This window comes from Hemitrygon akajei, chromosome 15, assembly GCF_048418815.1.
Source record: "Hemitrygon akajei chromosome 15, sHemAka1.3, whole genome shotgun sequence".
NCBI classification, from domain to species: Eukaryota; Metazoa; Chordata; class Chondrichthyes; order Myliobatiformes; family Dasyatidae; genus Hemitrygon; species Hemitrygon akajei.
Window position 1 is genome coordinate 61,459,341 of NC_133138.1, and position 19,901 is coordinate 61,479,241.

General features: G+C 41.6%; 1 protein-coding gene across 2 annotated transcripts in view; it reads right to left on the bottom strand.

The window, feature by feature from the left end:
• stk10 (serine/threonine kinase 10) overlaps positions 1–19,901 on the bottom strand; it is a 113,785-nt gene that overhangs the window by 63,944 nt on the left and 29,940 nt on the right. The window lies entirely within an intron of this gene.

A 19,901-nucleotide genomic window follows, 5' to 3' on the forward strand; every position in this document is an offset into this window, starting at 1 on the left:
TACCCTGACATTCTTCTTTAAAATGTCTTGAAACAATTTTGGTTTCATTGTTCCCTTAAAGACTGCAAGCTGTCCAGGGCCAGAGTCAGCAAAGCAGCCCCAAACCATGATGTTCCTTCAAGGTTGGGATGAGGTTTTAGTGTTGGTGTGTAGTACCCTTTTCCCTCCAAACACAGCAGTGTGTATTTCTGCCAAAAAGTTCAACTTTTGTCTCATCTATCCACAGAACATTGTCCCAGAAGCATTGTGGAACATCCAGGTGGTCTTTTCCAAACATAAGATGTGCAGCAATGCTTTTTTTATTGAGAGCAGTGGTTTTCTCTGCGATGTCCTTCCATGAACACCATTCTTGCTCAGTGTTTTACTTATAATGGGCCAAGAACAGAGACTTTAGCAGGTCATTTCTGCAGGTCTTTTGCTGTTACCCTTGGATTCTTTTTCATCTCCTTCAGCATTGCACAGTGCTCTTGGTGTGATCTTTACAGGACACCCACTCCTAGGGAGAGTAGCAACAGTACTGAATTTCCTCCATTTGTAGAAAATTTCATTTACTGTGGACTGATGAACACTCAGGTCTTTAGAAATGCTTTTGTAGCCTTTTTCAACCACATGCATCTCTACAATTCTTCTACGGTCTTCTGAAAGTTGTTTTGATCAAGGCTTGGTGCACATAGACAGCTTTTTCTTGAGAATAGCTGGCTCTGTCAGTAACATGATGTTCAGTTAATAGAGCAGGGTGCTTTTACAACCCACACCTCCAATCCCATCTCATTGATTGGAATATCTGACTCCAAATTGCTTTTGAAGAAGGTATTACCCCGGAGGTTCACATACATTTCTTGAACCCAGAGTGGGATTGTTTAAATAGTATACCGAGTATTGACAAGAAGTAGTACAAATTATTAGTTTAGACAGATTGTGTTTGTCTATTATTGTGATTAAAATGAAGATCAGACCACATTTTATGAGTAATTAATGAAGAAAACCAGGTAATTGCAAAGGGTTCACAAACTTTTTCTTACAACTGTATGCCCCCTGGTATTTGACTTTCCAGCCTGGTAAAAAGACTCCAGGTAAATATCCTGTCAGTGTCTCACATAGATACTTATACTTCACAGGTCAACCAAAGAAAACAATCCAAGTTTATCCAACGTCTCCTTACAGCGGATACCCTCCAAACATGACTTCATGGTGAACACCACAAAAACATAATTAGAAGCAGGAATAGGCCACCTGGCCCATCAAAGCTGCACTGCTATTCAATCAGACCATGTCTGATCTGACCATGGCCTCCTCCACCTACACCTGCCTTTTCCCCATAACCCTTAATTGCCCTACTATGCAAAAATCTATCCAACCTTGTCTTAAATTTATTTACTGAGATAGCCGACACTGCTTCATTGGGCAGAGAATTCCAGATTCACCACTCTGGGAAAAGCAGTTCCTCCTCAACTCCATCCTAAATTTACTCCCCCAGATCATCAGGCTATGTCCCTTTGTTCTAATCTCAACTAACAGTGGAAACAACTCTCCTGCCTCTATCATATCTATCCCTTTCATAATTTTACATGTTTCTTTAAGATCTCCTCTCATTCTTCTGAATTCCAGCGAGTACAGTCCCAGGCGACTCAATCTCTCCTCATAGTCCAACCACCTCATCTCCAGAATCAACCTGGTGAACCTCCTCTGCATTGCCTCCTCAAGTAAGGAGACCAGAACTACACACGGTACTCAACATAGGGCCTCACCTGTACCCTATACAGTTGCTGCATAACTTCCCTTGTCTTAAATTCAAAACCTCTAGCAATGAACTGCATTTGGCTTTTTGATAGCCTGCTGCACCTGCAAACCAACCTTTTGCTATTCATGCACAAGCAACGCAAGTCCTTCTGCACAGCAGCATGATGCAAATATTTAAATAATCGAATCTTGCATCTTTCCTTCCAAATTGGATGACCTCAGATTTACCAGCACTGTACTCCATCTGCCAGACCCTTGCCCACTCACTTACCCTATCTATATCTCTCTGCAGACTTTCTGTATCCTCTGCACAATTTGATTTTCCACTCAATTTAGTGTCATCAGCAAACTTAAGATACATTACACATGGTCCCCTCTTCCAGATCATTAAGGTATATTGTGAACAGTTGCGGGCCCAGCACCGACCCATAGCACACTGCTCACCACTGATTGCCAACCAGAGAGACAACCATGTATCCACACTCTGCTTTCTATTGGGTAACCAATTCTCCATCCATACATCGCCCCCAACTCTATGCATCCTAATCTTATGGATAAGTCTTTTATGTGGCACCTTATAGAATGCCTTCTCGAAATCCAAGTGAATAACCTCCATCTGTTCCCCTTTATCCACTGCGCTTGTTATACCCTCAAAGAACATCAATAAGTTTGTCAAACAGGACTTGCCTTTGCTGAATCCATGCGGTGTCTGTTTCATGAACCCATTTCTTTACAGATGCCTCGCTATTTCTTCCTTAATGATAGTTTCAAGCATTTTCCCAACTACAGACGTTAAACTAACTGGTCTATAGAATGTACTTCTTCCTATAGATGCTGCCTGGCCTGCTGCTTTCCACCAGCATTGTGTGTGTGTTACTTGAATTTCCAGCATCTGCAGATTTCCTTGTGTTTGCGTTTTTAAATTCTTTCCCTTCCCCCCTCTTTCTGCAGGGATTTCTCCCTACGCAACTCCCTTGTCCATTCGTTTCCTCCCCATCCCTTCTCACCGATCTCCCTCCTGGCACTTATCCTTGTAAGCAGAACAAGTGCTACACCTGCCCTTACACCTCCTCCCTCACCACCATTCAGGGTCAGTTGAGGAGACACTTCACCTGTGAGTCGGCTGGTGTGATAGACTGCGTCCGGTGTTCCTGGTGCAGCCTTCTATATATAACCATATAACAATTACAGCACAGAAACAGGCCACCTTGGCCCTTCTAGTCCGTGCCTAACGCTTACTCTCAACCTAGTCCCACCTACCTGCACTCAGCCCATAACCCTCCATTCCTTTCCTGTCCCTATACTTATCCTTTTTTTTTAAAATGACAAAATCAAACCTGCCTCTACCACTTCTACTGGAAGCTCGTTCCACACAGCTACCACTCTCTGAGTAAAGAAGTTCCCCCTTGTGTTACCCCTAAACTTTTGCCCCTTAACTCTCAACTTATGTCCTCTTGTTTGAATCTCCCCTACTCTCAATGGAAAAGCCTATCCACGTCAACTCTATCTCCCACAATTTTAAATAGCTCTATCAAGTCCCCCCTCAACCTTCTACGCTTCAAAAAAATAAAGACCTAACTTTTTCAACCTTTCTCTGTAACTTAGGTGCTGAAACCCAAGTAACATTCTAGTAAATCTCCTCTGTACTCTCTCTAATCTGTTGACATCTTTCCTATAATTTGGTGACCAGAACTGTACACAATACTCCAAATTTGGCCTCACCAATGCCTTGTACAATTTTAACATTACATCCCAACTCCTATACTCAATGCTCTGATTTATAAAGGCCAGCATACCAAAAGCTTTCTTCACCACCCTATCCACATGAGATTCCACCTTCAGGGAACTATGCACCATTATTTCTAGATCACTCTGTTCTACTGCATTCCTCAATGCCCTACCATTTACCATGTATGTCCTATTTGGATTATTCCTACCAAAATGTAGCACTTCACACTTATCAGCATTAAACTCCATCTGCCATCGCTCAGCCCACTCTTCTAACTGGCCTAAATATCTCTGCAAACTGAAAACCTACTTCATTATCCACACCACCACCTACCTTAGTATCATCTGCATACTTACTAATCCAATTTACTACCCCATCATCCAGATCATTAATGTAATATATATATATATTATTTTTTATATATAATATGCAATATATATTAAAAAAATGGTGAGACTCAACACAGACTGGGAGACTGTTTCGCTGAACACCTACACTCTGTCCGCTAGAGAAAGCCGGATCTCCCGGTGGCCACACGTTTTAACTCCACATCCCATTCCCATTCTGATATGTCTATCCATGGCCTCCTCTACTGTCAAAGTGAATCCAAACTCAGGTTGGAGGAACAACACCTTATATACCAGCTGGGTAGCCTCCACCCTAATGGCATGAACATTGATTTCTCTAACTTCCGTTAATGCCCCTCCTCCCCTTCTTACCCCATCCCTTATTTATTTATTCCCCCTTTTTATTCTCTCTCTGCCCATCTCACAATCACTCCTTGTCTGTTCTCCATCTCCCGCTGGTGCTTCCCTCCCCCTTTCTTTTTCCCTAGGCCTCCCGTCCCATGATCCTTTCCCTTCTCCAGCTCTGTATCCATTTTGCTCTTAGCTTCACCCCTCCCCCTCCTGTCTTCTCCTATCATTTCGGATTTCCCCCTTCCCCCCACTTTCAAATCTCTTATTATCTTTTCATTCAGTTAGTCCTGACGAAGGGTCTCGGCCCGAAACGTCGACAGTGCTTCTTCCTATAGATGCTGCCCGGCCTGCTGTGTTCCACCAGCTTTTTGTGTGTGTTGCTTGAATTTCTAGCATCTGCAGATTTCCTCGTGTTTGTGGTCTATAGTTACCTGCCTTTTTGCCTACATCCTTTTTTGAACAGTGGCATGACATCTGCCTTCGTCCAATCTGCCTGGACCTGTCCACGGTTCAGAGAATTTTGGTAAGTTATCACAAAAGCTTCAACTATAACATCTGCTATTTCTTTGAGTACCTTGGGATGCATTCCGTCATGGACCAGAGGACTTTCCTAACTTTAGGCCCACAAGTTTGCTCAGTACTACCTCTTTAGTGATAGCTATTGCATCAAGGTCCTCACCTCCCATCGCATCCATATCATCTCTCTTTGGCATGTTAGATGTGTCCTCCACCATGAAGACCGACAAAATCATCATTCAAAGCCTTGGTCATTTCCTCATTACCCAATATCAATTTCCCCTTCTCGTCCTCCAAGGGAACTACGTTCACCTTGGTCACCCTTTTCTGTTTTATATAATTTTTAAAAACTTTTAATATCCGTTTTTAATATTTTGTGCTAGTTTATTTTCATCATCTACCTTCCCTTTCTTTATTGCTTGCTTAGTGACTCTTCATTGCTTTTTAGTTTTCCCAATCTTCCAATTTCCCACTACTCTTGCTGATTTTGTATGCACAGGCTTTTAGTTTGATGTCTTCTTGTATTTCTCTAGTTATCCATGGCTGGCTCTCCCCACCCTTACTGTCCTTGTTTTTAATTGGAATACACTTTTGTTGAGCACCATGAAAATCTCTTTGAAAGTCTTCCACTGTTCCTCAACTGTCCCACCATATAGCCTGTGTTCCCAGTTTACCCTATCCAATTCCACCTTCAGCCCATTGTAGTCTCCCTTGTTTATGCATAGTATGAATCTAGATCAAACTATTGCACTCTCCATTTGTATGAGAAACTCAAGTCATACTGTGATCACTCTTTTCAAGAGGATCCTAACTACAAGATTGCTAATTTTACCTGACTCATTGTACAGGACAAGATAGCACGTTCCCTTGTAGGTTCAATAACATGTTGTTCAAGAAAGCTATCATATATGCATCTATGAACGCCTCCTCAAGACTGCATCAACTTAACTCATCTCATCTATGTGCAAGTTAAAGTTAAAGATAACTGCTGTGCCATTCTTATATACCTCAGATGTTTGGTTTATTGCCTGTGCCACTGTAACGTTATTATTCGGTGGCCTATAGACAACTCCCACCAGCGATTTTTTTCCCTTTACTATTCCTAACCTCTACCTAGATGGACTCAACATTCTGTTCCTTAGATCTTATATTGTCTCTCAGTATTGCCCAGATCTCATCCTTAATTACCCTACCTCCCTTAACAGCCTGCCTAACATTCTGTATTACCTGATATCCTTTGATATTGAATTCCCAATACACGCTACCTTGCAATCTTGTTTCTGCAATGGCCACTACATTGTACCCCTTTGTACTGATTTGTAGCACAAGTTTATTGACCTTGTTAGGAATACAATGAGCATTCAGATAAAGTGTCCTTATAGACATTGTGCTTTTAAAATCATGTAATCTTTTTCTCTTTTGCACTTGACTTTTCTTCACTCCACTCTTACTTCTCTTTTTTAATCTTTTGTTTTTACTTTACCTTTATCCACTCTTTTCTATTTTACTTTATCCATACTTCTCCAATCTGTTGCACCCACCCCCTTGCTATTTAAAGCCCTATCCACTGCCCTAGTTATGCAATTCACTGGGATCCAGGTCCCATCACGGTTCAGGTGGAGCCTGTCCCATTGGTACAGCTCCCTCCTTCCCCCAATACTGGTGCCATTTTCCCATGAATTCAAAGCCACTTCTCCCACACCAGTCCTTCAGCCAAACATTTATCTCTGACCTTCTTAACCCTGTGCCAATTTGCACGTGGCTCAGGTAGTAATCCAGAAATTACCACCTTTCTGGTTCTGTTTTTTAATTTAGTCCCTAGCTGCTCAAATTCCCTCACCAGAACCTTTTTTCTTGATCTACCCATGTCATTGATACCCACATGGACCACGACAACTGGATCTTTCTCCTCCCACTGCAAACTCTTCTGCAGGTCAGATAAGATGTCCTGAACCTGGGGACCAGGCAGGCAACACAACCTTCGGGACATTTAATCCTTGCAACAGAGAACGCTGTCTATTCTCCTGACTATACGGTCTCCAATTACCACTACATGTCTCTTCGCTCCCCCCTCCTGAATGGCTCCCTCAACCACGGTGCCACAGATAGGTTGCTAAATTTCCTACAGCCCCCACTCTCATCCACACATGCAGCAAGATTCATCTCTGCCTTCTCCAAGACACCCACATGCTTCCTCTACTAGTGAACAGAACTGCATACAATTCAGATGTGTCCTTTTAGAGCTGAACACAAATTCTTATCTTTTATACTTCGTGCCCCAACTAGTGAAGGCAACTATGTCACAACCTTTTTTTAAAAAAACATCTTGTTCAATGCATTTGCTCATTTATATCTTATGCAACCTCAAATCAATTCTAATTAACAGGACTCAGTTTACAGACGGCCTAATGTCTAAAAATCCAGAGGGATTGTCATTTATATGTAAATGTCAGACACCAATTTTGGTCCTAGCCTCGAGGAAAATACCAGTCTAAAAATCAACAATTAGTCATCATAAGGCATAAAAGCATTCCTACGAACTTAGACACTGAAAATTCAAAAAAGTTTTTTAAAAAAATCAGATTACAGAGCACATAAAGGGAAACTTTAACAGTTCAAAGTTTCAGAATGTTGGGGTTTCATTTATAATTGAACACCTTGAATGTCAATTCCTCTTCTCCAACCCAAATCAACCAGGAAAAAGAAAAACAAACATGCATCCTATTCCTTCCAAAAATTTACACAATAGCATAAAGCTTAAAAACTAAGATGTGCCTCAGGAATATAACACCAAGGATAACAAGCAAGGCTACAGTGGAAGACCTTGACCCTGCTTTGCCCTTCAATAAGGTCATGGTGATCCTCACTCAACATCAAGTACATTTCTCCTGCTCCCCTCTAAATTTCTAGCAATGAAAGTCTCAAATATATTCAAATTAGATTACCCATAGGCCTCTCGACTATAGATTAGCAAGATATATAGGAACTGAGTGAAAACACAAGGAGGGAAAGGGGTAGGCCATTCAGTCCCTCAAGCTTCAACATTCAAGACGTTGGCTGATCAAATCTTCTTGTCGATCCCATTTTCCTTCCAGCTGTTGATTTCATTCAAAACTTAGCCTGATAACTGCACGGCCAACTAAGCTAATCCCTTTTACCTACACAGTGTCCGTATCCTTCCACATTCATGCATCCAAGTCTTTTGAATCCCCCTCTCATATCTGCATCCACCACCACCCCAGCAGACAATTGTGTAAAACATATTGCACCACACATCACATCAGAACGTGCCCCTCTCATCTTAAATGCATGCCCAACTGCCTATTCTATGCCTCTCAATCTTATAAACCTTGCAGATCTCTGCTCAACCTTCATTGCTTCAGATAAAGCAATCTAAGTTTGTCTATACAGCATAAGCCCTCTAATCCAGGAAGTCTCCAAACATTGAATCTCTAAAAGAAGAACCTTTTTGAGAGCATGTGTTGAAATTAGCAACAGTCTAAAAAAAATCTTGCGTACCACTAATTTTGATCATTGATTAATGAATTAGTAACAGTAATTACGGACTTCAAGATAAAAGAGTCCTGTTGCTTATTGACATGTATTGTTTTGACTATTAATAAAAGTATAGCAGAGCCAGATTACAATAAATGGAGCATTTTAGAAAATTTCTTCTAAAATCAGTAATACAGGTTGATCACCCCTCATCTGAGATTCCAAAATCCAAAAATGGAAAATTCCACAAGATGTTGGGAAGATTCCCAGGAAATGTGCAGGTCTCTGTGCACCATAGACAGCTCTGAGAAGTGATCTCACATATGTAATGAATAGGAGACAATGAAAAAGAAAAATACTGCATAAATTGAAAAATGATGATCTTGATTGTGTATTGCAAGAGTGGATTTGTCAGCGCTGAATGAACATATGCCATTTAACAGTATCCTGATCATAAAAGAAGCAGAAATTTAAGAAAAGGCACAGCAAAAAACTTGTAAAGATGTGTGGTGATAAAGTGATGCTGACCATGAAGCAGAAAAATTCATAGATAAGTTTCCCAAGAACATCACTGATAAAAATCTAACACATTGAACGATACATCAGTACAAACATGATAAACAAATGTAAGACAAAGAGTGCACAGAAGTAACACACAAATCCAGAGTTGGAAAAGGTTGTTGTTGAGTCTAACTCTTCATGACCTCATAGGGTCCATAGGGTTTTCATGCCAAGATACGGAAGCAGAATGCCAGGCCTTTCTTCCGCGCAGATACTGCTGCTGCCCAGGTTGGGTTTAAACTCAGAAGTATCTACCTTGAAGTCCAGTGCTGATGCCACTACACCACCAGCCAGCCCTGATCCCGAGCTATCTCATTATATATTCCAAACAAAAAAAAAATCCAAAATCAGGCCCCAAGCATTTTGGATAAGGGGTACTCAACCTATATTAATCTTTTAAAAAGACAATTGAAGAATATTATTCCTTAATAAAATGGTATTTTTATTATAACCATTTACTATGCAAATACTGATTAGGTACTTCAGGTCTGCAAGGATTTCAAAACATATCATCGAACATCGTGTTCTCACAACCGGCTAACTGGCACCGAGCCAGCGTGCAATGTTTCATCTGAAAACATTTTATTACTTTGTTGTACTGACATTATATTTTCATTATAGGTGGGGTTTAAAGAAGGAGGGCACCACATGGCAACAAATTTTTTTTCAAGTGCCATCTTAGACACGTGTGCCTCAGGTTCACCATCCCTACATTATGACTTTAAACAAGGAGGTCATGCATTAAAATACTCCAAGCAGTAACAGATTAAAACTGCCTCAAAAAAAAAAACGTGACGGAATATTTCCAGAGAGGAATTTGTGAAGGAGAATCTGAAGGATCTATCAGTATTACAGTAAAGGGAATTACGGAGGCATGAGATAGGAGTCCTGTTGCTTATTGACATGTATTCATTGTTTGACTATTAATAAAATTATAGCAGAGCCAGATTATAATAAATGGAGCATTTTAGAAAATATCTTCTAAAATTATTAATACAGGTTGGAAGGGAACAGTAGCAGGGACGAAGGCAGAGCAGCAATCACTGGGAGCAATTCAGAAGGTGCAGCATAGATACAACCCAAAGAGGCAGTATTCTAAAGCCAGGATAATGTAATCATGGCTGAAAAGAGAAGTCACAGCTGAAGTAAACACCCAAGAAAGGGCATGTAATAGAGCAAAAATTAGTGGGAATTTAGAGGATTGGGAAACCAACAGAGGCACCTAAAGAAGTCACAAGGGAGGAAAAGAATACAAATGCAAGCTAGTCAATAATATCAAAGAGGATACCAAAAGTTTCTTCAGATATATAAAGTATAAAGAGGCGAGAGCAGATATTAGACCGCTGAAAAATAATGCTGGAGACATGAAAATAGCGGACAAACTGAATAAGTATTTTATACCAGTCTTCACTGTGGAAGACACTAGCAGTATGCTGGAAGTAGTTAAGTGTCAAGGGCAGAAATGTGTGAAGTTGCCATTACTAGGGATGTAGTGTTTTGGAAACTGAAAGGTCTGGAGGTAGATAAGTCAGTGAACCAGATAGACTCCACCCCAGGGTTCTGAAAGAGGTAGCTGAAGAGATTGTGGAGGCATTAGTAGTGATCTTTCAAGAATTAATGGATTCTGGCATGGTTCCAGAAAACTGGAAAATTGGAAATGTCACTATTCTTCAAGAAGGGAGAGAGGCAGAAGAAAAAATTTATATGCCAGTTATTCTGACCTCAGTAGTTAGGAAGATGTTGAAGTCGATTGTTAAGGATGTGGTTTCAGGGTAGATGGAGGCACATGATAAAATAGGCCAAGTTCAGCATGGTTTCCTGAGGGAAAAGTTTACCTGACAAATCTGTTGGAATTCTTTGAAGAAATAACAAGCAGGATAGACAAAGCAGAATTGGTTGATGTTGTGTACTTGGATTTTTTGAAGGCCTATGACAAGGTGCCACACATGAGGCTGCTTAACAAGAGCCAATGGTATTACAGGAAAGATACTAGCATGGACAGAAGATGGGCTGAATGGCAGGAGGTAAATTATGAGAATAAATTGAGCCTTTTCTGATTGGCTGACAGTGACTAATTGTGTTCTACAGCAGCCTGTGTTGGGCCCGCTTCTTTTTACATTATATGTCAGTGATTTGGATGATGGAATTGATGACTTTGAGGCAGAGTTCACGGAGATATGAAGATCGGTGGAAGGGTATGTGGTGTTGACAAAGCAGAGAGACTACAGAACGACTTAGATTAGAGGAACAGGCAAAGAAGTGGTAGATGGAATAGTGCCAGGAAATGTATGGTCATGCACTTTGGTAGTAGAAATAAAAGGGCTGACTATTTTCTAAATGGAGAGAAAATTCAAAAATCTTAGGCACCGAGGGCCTTAGGAATCCTTGTGCAGAATTCCCTAAAGGTTAATTTGCAAGTAGAGTTGGTGGAGAGGAAAGCAAATGTGATGCTAGCATTCATTTTCAGAGGACTAGAATACAAAAGCAAGGATGTAACATTAAGGCTTTATAAAACACCGGTAAAGCATGGAGTAATGAGAGCAGTTCTGGGCCCCTTATCTAAGAAAGGATGCATGGACATTGAAGAGGGTTCACAAAAATGTTTTTGGATCAAAAGGAGCATCTGATGGCCCTGGGCCTGTACTCACTGGACTTTAGAAGAATGAGCTGTAATCTCATTGAAGCCTATCGAATGTTGAAAGGCCTTGATAGAGTGGATGTGGAGAGGATGTTTCCTATTGTGGGGGAGTGAGACCAGAGGACAAAGTATCTGAATAGAGGGATGTACATTTAGAATGGAGACGAGGAGGAACTTCTTTTGACAGAGTGTGGTAAATCTGTGGGATTTGTTCCTACAGCAGCTGTGGAGGCCAAGCCATTGGGTATACTTAAGGCAGCAGTTGATGGATTCTTGATTAGTCAGGACATGAATGGACATGGGGAAAAGGCAGGAGTTTGAGGTTGAGAGGAAAACTGGATCAGCCATGATGAAATGGTAAAGCAGACTCAATGAGCTAAATGGTCTAATTCTGCTGCTAAATCTTAGGAACAAGCCATTCACTGCTCCTCATCTTTGAAAAGTCCCCTGCCAAGAGGTTCTGAAGTTCTGACCGGATTTGTATAGTCCTGTACTTCCATCTTACCATCTAATCAATTAAAGATGAACCAAATGTTAAAGGGAAAAAAAAAGCTGGGACTATTTTTGAAATTCTGACATTCCCATTACCTAGAACTTGGCTTTCTCCTTCAGTCATTCCTTTCCATTGAAATGGCACTGCTGAACCGCTAACAGGAATAACATGGCACAGGTTCAGCCGCCAGAATCCCCACTGAAACTGCTGCAAGAACCTTGGGGTATTGCCAATAGGGAGGGAATCCAATACCTTAGTGCCACTGGCATGACAATAATGATTTTTCAAGTTCAGAACCTCTGCACTTGCACGTGTCTTTCAACAGTTGTGGGGTTAACAATAGTTGTTACTCGCAGGCGACCAGATAAATAATCTTGACTCAAAACATCTACTGTTCATTTCCCTCTACCCCCACTGCCTGACCTTTCGAGCTCCTGCAAAAGCTTGGTGCACAGCACTGAATGTTCAGCTGCGTTTTGCTGTTTCTATCCTATCAGCACAATGAAACTTAGAAGTGTTCATACCAGTGATTCACAGCATTTGGGCTTAACTGTTCGAATGAAAGTCACTGAAAGCAACCCCTTACGTCACTACCTATCACATCACTATCCCATCCTTTTCCCCACATGTCCTTATCAGTCCACCAACTCTCCTCCTCACCCGATTCCATCTATTGGCTGACAGCCACTGGCTCGTCCCTCCCTCTCACCTCTATACTGGCCATCTCTCCCCTCCACACTCTCAAGTCTTAGGTAGGGCTCAACTAGAAATGCTGACTGACTCTTGAGCTCCGCAGACCCACTGTTACCTTCCAGCAGTTTTCTGACTCTACATTCTAGCATATGCATACTCTTGTGTCTCAGTCACTCAAATCAGAAGTTACAATCTAATTCAAGTTCATCTACTTGTTCTATATCTTTAAAATATTTTTTAAAATCCCTCACCTGTCATCTTTAAACCATATAGTAACATACAACCTAAAACATCCCAATGAATAAGAACTACATGTAGTGCTCAGCAAGTTAAATGTCTTTAAATATAAGGAAACAAAGCAAAAGTTACTGCTCCTATTATAATCATCACATCTGGATTAATTGTGAATCAATGAGTTTGTCATCATAGGGATGCAATTTTTTCCCCCAAACAATTTAGTGTAAGAGACAGTGATCAACATTTGGGCATTTGCCAGATATGTCATATTTGTAAATTTACTTCCAGGCCATTTTTACTTGAGCTTGAGTTCAATATTTAATCAGTGCTTGTTGGCAAGCGCACAATTTATAACCTTCTTGAACCCTGTGCCAGCTGACTCTCTTTCAAGATGAGTCTGCAACAAGACATCAGTAGAGCTTGTGGTAAAGGCCACAGGTAATCAGTTTAATCTTCTAGTCTTTAGCAATGAAATTGTGATGCATTGAAAACTGCATGTTGCACAAGTAGGGGTGACACTGCACTGCAGGTAGAGCCATTGCTTCAAAGCATCAAAGACACAGGCTCAATCCTGATCTGGGGTGGTGGTGTGCACAGTTTGTGTATTTTCCCTGTAACTGTATGAGCTTCCTCTGATTTTCTCCCACATCGCAAAGACGCACAAGTTGTGAGGTTAACTGGCTTCTGCAAATTACCCGTAATGAGTAGGCAGATGGTAGAATAATCAATTGTCAGTGGCACTATAAAATACGCTCCCATGCCTCAGTGGTGGACTGGGCCATTACTTTAGCATTTGTCTGTTTTTTTTAAACCAGGCAGAGTTGCTGGCCTAATGCTCAACTCAGCACAAATGGAAAGCATACAACATACACAAAATGGTGGAGAAACTCAGCAAGCCAGGCAGCATCTAGGAAAAGAGCTTCAACTCAAAACATTGACTATACTCTTTTCCTAGATGCTACCTGGCCTGCTGAGTTCCTCCAGCATTTTGTGTGCGTTGCTGGGATTTTCAGCATCTGCAGCTTTTCTCTTGTTACAGATTGAAAGCATACAAGGAACCAGCCAGATTCAAACCCAGGGCTGCTCTCCTTGAAGTCCAGTGCAGATACTACTACACCACCAGCCAGCTAGTGGCATCATGACCATAGCTATAAGGGTAAGAGTGAAGGCAACTAACAGCAGTACTACCAAGTTGCACAATGGATGAAAGGGAATGCATGGAGAGTAGGGCCAATATATTCTAAGGGCAAGACATGATAAAGAGGAATGCTGCTGCAAGCTTTCACTATATACGTGTGTTTGTGCATGTGACAAAAATCAACTTCAACATGGTAATTTTTGATTAAATATTTTGTGCTGGTCTGGGGTTTCAAAAACTTGGCTGGGAGAATACAGATAGTTACAGGAATAATCTTTAATGGACAATGCTCAACAATATTAGTGGTACTTCCCAAATAAAGTTTATGAGAAACAGTATGATGCTCTGCAAAGACCATTTAATGAACTTGTTGTGAAGGTGTTGATGGAGAGCACTGAGCCCAGGAGAGGGAACAGTGCACAGCTTCAGCCACCACACAAGTTTGATGCAATAGGAAATGACTGTAGAGGTTGGTTCACAAACTAGATGATCACAGGACACAAGGTCAGATCAGGAATGAATTTAAGTGCTGGATCACTGCTAAGTTGACAGGGCCCTGGGATATACTGTACTGCACAAAAGTCTTAAAGGCACATGTTAAAAAAATCTGTCAAGCAAAGATTCTTTCAAAAATAATCGAATGATACATTTCCAAATACCAAAAAGTTACTATAAAGAGCAGTAAATAGTGAAAAAAATAATGAAAACAATATTTGCTATGACCACCTTTTGCCTTTAAAACTGCATCAATTCTCTAGGGTACACTAGCATGCAGTTTTAGAAGAAAATTGGCTGGTAGGTTGTTTCAAACATTTTTGGAGAACTTGCCAGTTCTTCTGCAGACTGTGGGTGTCTCGCGTGCTTCTGTCTTTCCAGGTAATCCCATACAGCCTTGATGTTGTTGAGATCAGGGCTCTGTTTAGGCCAAACCGTCTGCTGCAGAACTCCATGTTCTTTTTTCTGAAGGGAGCACCTTCTGACCTTGGCTGTGTGTTGGAGGTCATTGGCCCGCTGCAGAACGAATTTGGGACTATCAGATGCCTCCCTGATTATATTGCGTGATGGATGAGAATAGGTTTATATTTCTCCGCATTAAGGATTCCATTAATTCTGAATAGATCAACTCCATTTGCAGAAATGCAGTCCCAAGCCTTCAGGGAATCTCCACTGTGCATCATTGCTGGTTGCAGACACTAATCCATGTGAGTGCTCTCCAGAAACTGCCTCCTGTTTGAGCCAAAATATTCTTATTTTGCCTTCTCAGTCTAGAGCACCTGTTACATAGAACAGTACGGCACATTACAGGCCCTTCGGCCCACAATGTTGTGCTGACCCTCAAACCCTGCCTCACATAAACCCCCCCACCTTAAGTTCCTCCATATACTTGTCTAGTAGTCTCTTAAACTTCGCTAGTGTGTCCACCTCCACCACTGACTCAGTCAGTGCATTCCACGCACCAACCACTCTGAGTGAAAAACCTTCCTCTAATATCCCCCTTGAACTTCCCTCCCCTTACCTTAAAGCCATGTCCTCTTGTACTGAGCAGTGGTGCCCTGGGGAAGAGGCGCTGGCTGTCCACTCTGTCTATTCCTCTTAATATCTTGTACACCTCTATCATGTCTCCTCTCATCCTCCTTCTCTCCAAACAGCAAAGCCCTAGCTCCCTTAATCTCTGATCATAATCCATACTCTCTAAACCAGACAGCATCCTGGTAAATCTCCTCTGTACCCTTTCCAATGCTTCCACATCCTTCCTATAGTGAGCTGACCACAACTGGACACAGTACTCCAAGTGTGGCCGAACTAGAATTTTATAGAGCTGCATCATTACATAGCATCTCTTAAACTCTATCCCTCGACTTATGAAAGCTAACACCCCATAAGCTTTCTTAACTACCCTATCCACCTGTGAGGCAACTTTCAGGGATCTGTGGACATGTACCCCCAGATCCCTCTGCTCCTCCACACTACCAAGTATCCTGCCATTTACTTTGTACTCTACCTTGGAGTTTGTCCTTCCAAAGTGTACTACCTCACACTTCTCCGGGTTGAACTCCATCTGCCACTGCTCAGCCCACTTCTGCATCCTATCAATGTCTCTCAGCAATCTTCGACAACCCTCTACACTATCTACAACACCACCAACCTTTGTGTCATCTGCAAACTTGCCAACCCACCCTTCTACCCCTACATTCAGGTCGTTAATAAAAAATCACAAAAAGTAGAGGTCCCAGAACAGATCCTTGTGGGACACCACTAGTCACAACCCTCCAATCTGAATGTACTCCCTCCACCACGACCCTCTGCCTTCTGTAGGCAAGCCAATTCTGAATCCACCTGGCCAAACTTCCCTGGATCCCATGCCTTCTGACTTTCTGAATAAGCCTACCATGTGGAAACTCAAATGCCTTACTAAAATCCATGTAGATCACATCCACTGCACTATCCTCATCTATATGCCTGGTCACCTCCTCAAAGAACCCTATCAGGCTTGTTAGGCACGATCTGCCCTTCACAAAGCCATGCTGACTGTCCCTGATCAGACCATGATTCTCTAAATGCCCATAGATCCTATCTCTAAGAATCTTTTCCAATAGCTTTCCCACCACAGACGTAAGGCTCACTGGTCTATAATTTCCCGGACTATCCCTACTAACTTTTTTGAACAAGGGGACAACATTCGCCTCCCTCCAATCCTCCAGTACCATTCCTGTGGACAACGAGGACATAAGGATCCTAGCCAGAGGCTCAGCAATCTCTTCCCTCGCCTCGTGGAGCAGCCTGGGGAATATTCAGTCAGGCCCCGGGGACTTATCCATCCTAATGTATTTTAACAACTCCAACACCTCCTCTCCCCTTAACATCAACCTCACTCATGTTGTCCTCACCGTCATCAAGTTCCCTCTCATTGGTGAATACCGAAGAGAAGTATTCATTGAGGACCTCGCTCACTCCCACAGCCTCCAGGCACATCTTCCCACTTTTATCTCTAATCGGTCCTACTTTTACTCCTGTCATCCTTTTGTTCTTCACATAATTGACATAACTGTTGCCACTGTTAAGCATCTGAGCCCTTGTGTTTCTGTACATAGATGTGTCGTTCATCTTTGTTTCCACTGCGGAGGAATGGCATTTTGGCAGCAACTGTTCCATGAAGACCACTTCTGACAAGACTTCTCTGGACTGTAGAGGGGTGTACTTGGGTTCCAGTGGCTTCTGTGAGTTCAGAGCTGATAGCAATGCTGCACTTCAACTGACGTAAGGGACATCAGTTTGATGCATCTTGTCTGCTGCACTGTTTCAGCAGTCAACCACCACATCCTCAACCTTGCCCATTTCTTTGTGCTTCTTTAGAAGAGCTTAGACACCACATCTTAAAACTCCTGTGTCTGCTGTGAAATTTCTGCTTGGAAGAAACCTTGCTGATATAAGATGACCACCTTGTGTCTTGTTGCTATCACTCTTGCCATGGTGTAAGAGTTGATGATTTGAAGGTTAAAATGTCACATCTGACACACCTTCACCTTTTAGTTTGGTTGTCCTTACCCAGTTTGATACCTTCTACATCCGTTTCATTTACAATTAATCAGTTTAGTTCATTCAACTCATTATGTCATTGATCATTAGCATCCTGTTTGTTACCTTAGTTTAATCATGCACTGCGCTAAATATCTACAAAGTAATCCAGTTTTTTTTTTTTTTAAATTTGAAAAGTCATCTATTATCGAATGTTACTTTATTTAATGAAATACAAAAATTTCTCTAACATATAATATTTTTTGGAAAATGAATGCTTGGAAATCTAAAATTTGCTCTTTTGTACTGACAGACTAATGCAAAAGACAAAAACTAAACATCCAAGACAAAATTTATATTCAAAATCTAGGGTGCCCAAGACTTTTGTACAGTACTGCAGTTAAGTTTGACTTTTGAGGGAAAAAAAGCAAATAAATTATAGTCAGCTAAAGGACTTGTATAGCACCTCATTTCCCTTTCAGAATGTCCTAAATTGTATCACAATGAAATACTTTTGAAAAGGTAGTGACTGCCATAGGAAATGAAACAAACAAAAAAAAGTGGAAATGACTTGATAAAGGTCTAGAAATCAGATTTCCCTTTTTGATATGCTAAATGTGTTCTAGTATGAGTTCATGTCCAACTGAATTTCATGCACAAAATTTAAAATTAATCAAAAACTCATTGAAAACAGCAAAGTGGTGGTTTATGCCCAAATTTATGCAATGAAACAGAACCAATGAGCTTCATAGCAGGAGCTGCGTGAAAAGGCTCCAGTTGCTGTATACTTACAACTCTGACCACCTGTACTGTGAACGAGGTCTGCACATGACAACGGTAGTACAGGTGATCATGGAGGTAGAGAAAAATGCAGTTGAGTAAGGAAATTATCACCTATATACACTGCAACAGGCCCTTCAGGCCACAATGTTGTCCCAAAAGAAGTTTGGCACAACATCCAATCCCTTATTCCTCCATTTGCTCCATTTTATTGTGGCTAGCCAAGGTTCTCTTAAACTCTATCCTATTTGTCTCTACCACCATCCTTAGCAATGCATTCTAGGAACCTGCCACTTTTATATTAAAAAAAACCCTCCTCTTCCCTCAAATGCACCTCTAGACTTAGACATTGTCACTCTGGGAAAAGGTAACAGCTGTGTACTCTATCTATGCCTCCCAGTATCCTCTCAAACTTGTATTAGGTCTCCCCTTAGCGTCTGCTGCTCCAGAGGAGACAGCCCTTGTCTGTTCAATTTCTCCTTATAGTACAAGTCCTTGAATCGAGGCAGCATCCTGGTAAGCTTCTTCTGCACTCTATTCATAACCCCTGTACCCTTCCTGTAATGAGGCAACCAGACTTGAATGCAATACTCCAAATAAGTTGTCATTCTGTGCATAACTCACACCTGAAAAACAACATACACCCTCAGAGAATCTATATATTTAAATACAACTCAGAAGTGATTGTGGTGCAATCCAACTTTTGGTCAAGTTATTTTTCTTTAAGTGTTGCACAAGAACAAGAGTTGCCAGATGGTCTAGTTTCTGGACTGTTTCAATGAGGTTGATGGAACTGATATTAATGATGATACTGGCCAGAATCCCTCCCTCCTGCTTTTTAATCAAAATGTTTGCTATGAGATCCCAGATCTTGGAAATGGCAGATATTGAGTTACTTCACTTAAACGGCAGCACCTCTAACAGTGTCACTATTTATTATTTTTGCCCCAAATCTCTGAAATGAAACCTGCAGCTTCTGGCACAAAGGCAAGGCTACCACCAGCTAAGCTGCAGTGTTACAAAGTGTTTTTAAATCTTAATGGCAAAGGATCTGTGACAAAGCTTCTCGGAGCTTAAGAAACAGAGCGAGACTTCAGCAGAGGAGGAAATAGATGGTTAACCTCTTTCCAGATGAATTGTGGAGCTTGGGCAAATTTTGAGGAGAGGGAGAACGGGGGGGGGGGGTGGGGGGGGGGGTGCTGTAGATGTTAAAAAATTAACAGCCATACAAAATGCTGGAGGAACTCAGCAGGACAGGCAGCAGTTATGGAAATGAATGAGCAGCCAACATTTTGGGTCGACACCCTTCTTCAGGGCTGGAAAGGGCGGGGGAAGACACCAGAATAAATAGGTTGGGGGACGGGAGACGAAGGAGAATAGCAGAAGATGATAGGTGAAACCAGATGGGCAGGAAAGGTAAAGGGCTGGAGAGGAAGAAATCTGATAGGAGAGAAGAGTGGGCTATCGGATAAAGGAGGAGAAGACTCGGGGGAAATGATAGTCAGATGAGAAGTAGTAAGAGGCCAGAGTGGGGAATAGAAGAGGGAAGGGGGACAGAAACATTTTTTTTTAAACTAGGAGAAATTTATATATATGCCATCAGATTGGGAATGGGAATCAGAATTTAAATGTTTGGCCAGGAAGTTCTTCTTTGGTGAATGGAGTAG